The sequence below is a fragment of the Chiloscyllium plagiosum genome, unplaced genomic scaffold (assembly GCF_004010195.1).
Source record: "Chiloscyllium plagiosum isolate BGI_BamShark_2017 unplaced genomic scaffold, ASM401019v2 scaf_6215, whole genome shotgun sequence".
NCBI classification, from domain to species: Eukaryota; Metazoa; Chordata; class Chondrichthyes; order Orectolobiformes; family Hemiscylliidae; genus Chiloscyllium; species Chiloscyllium plagiosum.
The window spans coordinates 14,437-20,154 of NW_025211471.1; the positions used below are offsets into that span (position 1 = coordinate 14,437).

The window sequence follows — 5,718 nt, forward strand, 5'->3', positions numbered from 1 at the left end:
AGTCCCCACCTCCCTCCCTCCCTCCCACCCACCACCCCCCCCCTCCTCAGCTGCTGCTACACCGTGGGAAAAGACAGGTGTAGCTGCCGGGCAATGTAGTCAATGGAATGGACTTGGCAGATATAGGCGTAGTGTCGGGCACACTGTTCAGACCTCCAATGTCCGTCCACGGTCATCCGCACGCACCGCTTACCCATGGAATTATCCGGTTCACCCAGGGACCAGTAACTGCGCAGAAGAGAGAGAGAGAGAGAGACTGGATGAGAGAGCCCCACAACTTCAAAGCTGTCACTTTGTGAGTAACTGCAGGGTGGGGTGCTGTCTTTGAGAGTTCACAGCTTCGGGATGCGAACCGTTCCCTTCGGAATAGATTGGGCATTGCCTATCGACAGATTCCGACCCAGAGAGATTTCTTGCTTCTCACCTGGTTGGGGGGGAGGGGTGGGGGGAGGTATATCAGCTAAGGACAAGCTGACACGGAGGAAAGTCTGCTGAAGACAGAGCTGCCCAGCTGATTGCTGTATTTCCCTGTTTCCTTTGGGGTAGAAGTGATTGTTTCTTTTGGACGGGCTACATTCCGCACTTGAAGCCTGTTACCTCTGAAGAGGACATCTCTGGCCCGTGGCGTTTTCGTCGTCTTCAAACATTTTCACGGACGCGAAATGTTCATCTGGAGAGTTTGTGTTCGCAGAGAGACAGTCACACCTTCTGTCGGCAAATCTTGGTCGGACAAAGCTCATTCGAGCTTGGGGGGGGGTTGTGGTCGGAAGAGATTTACCTGGTTTGCGTGACGACGCAAGTTCGGGAACGAAGACAGTTTGGGTCTTTATTCACGAGAGGGCAGGAGATAGAGAGGTGACCTGATATAAGTTGATAAGACAGTGAGAGGTGTGGATAGAGTTAACGGTCTTTTCCAGAGGGAGGGGGATTTCAAGACTAGGGCGCACATTTTTAAGGTGAGGAGCGGGAGATTTAAAAAGACACAAGGGGCAAAGTTTTACGCAGAGGGTGGTCCGAGTGTGGAATTACCTCCCAGAGGGAGTGGCGGGTGAGGGTATAGTGGTTGATTGGTGCGGGTGTCCTGGAGATAGAGGCCATATTGGATTTGGTGCTTGGCAATGAACCACGTCAAGTGTAAGATCATCGGACGTTTGGGCAGCACAGTACAGGCCCTTCGGCCCTCGATGTTATGCCAACCTTATATCCTACTCTCAGGTCAAAGTAACCGACATACCCTTCATTTTACTACCATCTATGTGCCTATCCAAGAGTCACTTGAATGTATCGGACTCTACTATCACCGCTAGGTTGGACGTGAGGACCGCAGATGCTGGAGATCAGAGTCGAGAGTCCGGTGCTGGAAAAGCGCAGCCGGTCAGGCAGCATCCGAGGAGCAGGAGAAGCGACGTTCCGGGTACAAGCCCTTCATCGGGAACGAGGCTGTGAGCTGAGGGGAGGGGTGAGATTAATGGGAGGGAGGTGGGGGAAGGTAGCTGAGAGCGCAATAGGTGGATGGAGGCGGGGGTGAAGGTGAAAGGTCGGAGGGGAGGGTGGAGTGGATAAGTGGGAAAGAAGGTAGGACAGATAGGACAGGTCCTGAGGATGGTGCTGAGCTGGAAGGTGTGGTGTGGGGAGGGGAAACTGGTGAAGTCCACATTGATGCCCTGGGGCTGGAGGGTCCTGAGGCGGAAGATGAGGCGTTCTTCCTCCAGGCGTCGGGTGGTGAGGGAGCGGGCGGTGAAGGAGGCCCAGGACCTCCATGTCCTCGGCAGAGTGGGAGGGGGAGTTGAAATGTTGGGCCACGGGGCGGTGTGGTTGGTCAGTGAGGATGTCCCGGAGATGTTCCCTAAAGCGCTCTGCTGGGAGGCGCCCAGTCTCCCCAGAGCTGAAAATGTGTTGCTGGAAAAGCGCAGCAGGGTCAGGCAGCATCCAGGGAGCAGGAGAGTGGACGTTTCGGGCATAAGCCCTTCTTCAGGAATGAGGAAAGTTTCCAACGCCCCTCCCCCAAGTCCCTCCTCCCTACCTTTTATCTTAGCCTGCTGGACACACCCTCCTCATTCCTGAGGAAGGGCTCATGCCCGAAACGTCGATTCTCCTGTTCCTCGGACGCTGCCTGACCTGCTGCGCTTTTCCAGCAACACATTTTTCAGCTCTGATCTCTAACATCTGCAGTCCTCACTCTCTCCTCCAGTCTCCCCAGTGTAGAGGAGGCCACATTGGGAGCAACGTGTACAGTAAATGACCTATTACCATTACCCCTCACCTCCATCTACCTATCACACTCTCAGCTACCTCCCCCCCCCCCCCCCCCTACCCCCATCCACTTCCCATTTATCCCCCTCTCCCCCTGGCCCACCAGCTTCGTTCCTGATGAAGGGCTCGACCTGTTGTGCTTTTCCAGCATCACTCTCCTCCCACTTCTGTCAGTGCCCCCAGGCTCCCTCTGTCGCTCCACCCTGCCAAGGATCCTGCCTTTAACCCTGTCCCCTGCATTCAAATTCAGCCTTCCAAAACTGAATCGCTTCACACTTTTCCAGGCAGAACCCCATCTGCTACTTCCCAGCCCAGCTCTGCGTCCTGTCAACGTCCCGTTGCAACCTGCACCAGCCCTCCACGCTATCCACACCTCCTCCGACCTTTGTGCCCTCGGCAAACTTGCTAACCCCCCCCCCCCCCTTCCACTTCCTCATCCAAGTCCTTTTATAAAAATCACAAAGAGCAGACGTCCCAGACCAGGTTCCTGCGGAAGACCACTGATCAGTGAGCTCCAGGCTGACTACTTTCCATCTGCTACCACCCTCTGTCTTCAATTCTGTGTCCAGACAGCCAAATCTCCCTGTATCCCACGCTTCCTTACTTCCTGAATGAGCCCACCATGGGGAACCTTATCAAATGCCTCGCTAAAATCCATATACCCTAGCTCCACTGCTCAACCTTCATCAATATGTTTTGTCACATCTTTAATCCTACCCACTATGGATTTTTCATACCCCCTTCGAGCTCTCTAAAGTCCATCCTTCAGTTCATTCCTGGCTGCCCTGTAACCCCAAGAGCACCGTCTGACCCTTGCTTCCTCAACCTTAAGGAAGCTTCCCTCGTCCTCTTGACTAAAATATTCTGCATTTCTTGTCATCCACGGTTCCTTCACCCTCCCATCCCTCTCTTGCCTCAGTGGGATAAACCTACCCAGCACTCCTGGGTTCAGGAGTGCACTCCTGGGTGCAGTTCCCTGAGAATATCTGCTCCCAGTTTAGGCTCCACAGTTCCGGCCTAACAGCATTATAATTCTCCCTCCCCTAATGAAATACCTTCCCCCGTACCGTCCGCTGCTATCCCTCTCCTTGACTGTAGTAAAGGCCAGGGAGTTGTCATCACTGTCACCGAAATGCGCTCCCTCTCACCGAAATGATCTGACACCTGACCTGGCTCGTTGCCAAGCACCAAATCCAATATGGCCTCCATCTCCAGGACACCCGCACCAATCAATCCCACCGCCCCGTGGCCCAACCTTTCAACTCCCCCTCCCACTCTGCCGAGGACACGGAGGTCCTGGGCCTCCTCCACCGCCCGCTCCCTCGCCACCAGACGCCTGGAGGAAGAACGCCTCATCTTTCTGCCTCGGAACACTTCAACCCCAGGTCATCAATGTGGACTTCAACAGTTTCCTCATTCCCCCTTCCCCCACCTCACCCTAGTTCTAAACTTCCAGCTCAGCACTGTCCCCATGACTTGTCCGGACTTGCCCGAAACGTCGATTTCGCTGCTCCCCGGATGCTGCCTGAACTGCTGTGCTCTTCCAGCACCAGAGTCCTCTCTCGTCGGCCTATCTACATATTGAGTCAGGAGTCCTTCCCGGACACACCTGACAAAATCTGCTCCATCCAAGCTATTTGCACTAAGGAATATTAGGGAATTTGAGGTCACCTATGACAACAACCCTGTTCACTTCTGTATCTTTCCAAATTCTGCCTCCCAAGCTGTTCCTCCGTGTCTCTGTTGCTAATGGGGGGGGCGTCTGTAGAAAACACGCAGTAAAGTGACTGCTCCTTCCCACCCAGACTGACTCAGTAGACAAACCCTCCTCAAAGACCTCCCTCTCTGCAGCCCTGATTAGCGATGCCACTCCCCCACCCCTTTACCTCCCTTCCCTATTCCTTTTCAAACGTCTGTACCCCGCAACGCTTCCTGCGCCTGCGATACCCAAGTCCCTATGATGGCCATGACATCGTAGTACCAAGTACTGATCCATGCTCCCAAATTCATTCCCCCTTACTCCTGACATTTCTCACATTAAAATAGACACACTTCAACACATCGCGCTAACTGCAACTTTGCCCTGTTGACTGCCTACCCTTCCTCACACACTCTCTGCACGCCATATCTGCTGTTCATGAGCTACCGCCATCCTCTCAACCAGAACTCAGGTTTCCAGCCCCCATGGGTAAGGGCATGAGTAGGAAGGGTTTGGAGGGATATGGGCCGGGTGCTGGCAGGTGGGACTAGATTGGGTTGGGATGGACTGGTTAGGCCCAAGGGTTTGTATGATTGAAAGAGAGAACAGATGAATGGCTGAGGGGTGACGTTATAGAGGTTTACAAAATCATGAGGGGCATGGATAGGATAAATAGACAAAGTCTTTTCCCCCTGGGGTGGGGGAATCCAGAACTAGAGGGGCGTAGGTTGAGGGCGAAAGGGGAAAGATATAAAAGAGACCTAAGGGGCAACTTTTTCACCCAGAGGGTGGTACGTGTATGGAATGAGCTGCCAGAGGATGTGGTGGAGGCTGGTACAATTGCAACATTTAAGAGGCATTTGGATGGGTGTATGAACAGGAAGGGTTTGGAGGGATATGGGCCGGGTGCTGGCAGGTTGGGACTAGATTGGGTTGGGATATCTGGGTCGGCATGGACAGGGTTGGGCCGAAGGGTATGTTTCCCTGCTGTACATCCCTATGACTCGATGTGATTTTTGTGAGACTGCTTTTGGTGCCCACACTACAGGAAGGGTGTGGGGGCCTCAGAGAGGGCGCGGGAAAGGTTGACCAGGACGCCGCCTGGATCAGTGTGGGTCAGCGACGAGGAGATGGTTGGATCGTTTTCACACGAGTGTCAGGGGCAGACAGGCAACCCGATAGAAGTCTCTAAAAATTTGAAGGGGCGTGGGTCAGGGTGGAGAATTTCAATCTTTTAACTTAAGGTGGGATCGTCTATAACTAGGCAGGGGGTCGCAGATTTAAGGTGGGAGGGGGACAAGTTAGTGGAGATACGGGAGGAAAGATTTTGAGTGAGAGAGAGCCTGGAACAGGGAGGTGTTAGAAGCAAGTACTACAGCAAGGTTTCAGAGGCCTTGAGACAGACACATCAGGGAATAGCAGGAAGGGACCAGAGAATTGAGTACAGGAGTTGGGAGGTCATGTTGCGGCTGTACAGGACATTGGTTAGGCCACTGTTAGAATATTGCGTGCAATTCTGGTCTCCTCCCTATCGGAAAGATGTTGTGAAACTTGAAAGGGCTCAGAAATTTAGATTAGATTCCCTACAGTGTGGAAACAGGCCCTTCACAAAGATGTTGGCCAGGGTTGGAGGGTCTGAGCTACAGGGAGAGGCTGAACAGGCTGGGGCTGTTTTCCCTGGAGCGTCGGAGGCTGAGGGGGTGACCTTATAGAGGTTTATAACATCATGAGGGGGGACATGGATAGGGTAAATAGACAAGGTCTTT

The 5,718-nt window shown here is 53.5% G+C and overlaps 1 long non-coding RNA gene across 1 annotated transcript in view; it reads right to left on the reverse strand.

The window, feature by feature from the left end:
• Positions 1-72: 72 nt before the first annotated feature.
• LOC122547048 overlaps positions 73-5,718 on the reverse strand; it is an 8,658-nt gene continuing 3,012 nt past the window's right edge. The window contains exon 3 of the long non-coding RNA XR_006310873.1: positions 73-228. This is a non-coding gene — a long non-coding RNA (uncharacterized LOC122547048). The remainder of the gene's footprint in view (positions 229-5,718) is intronic.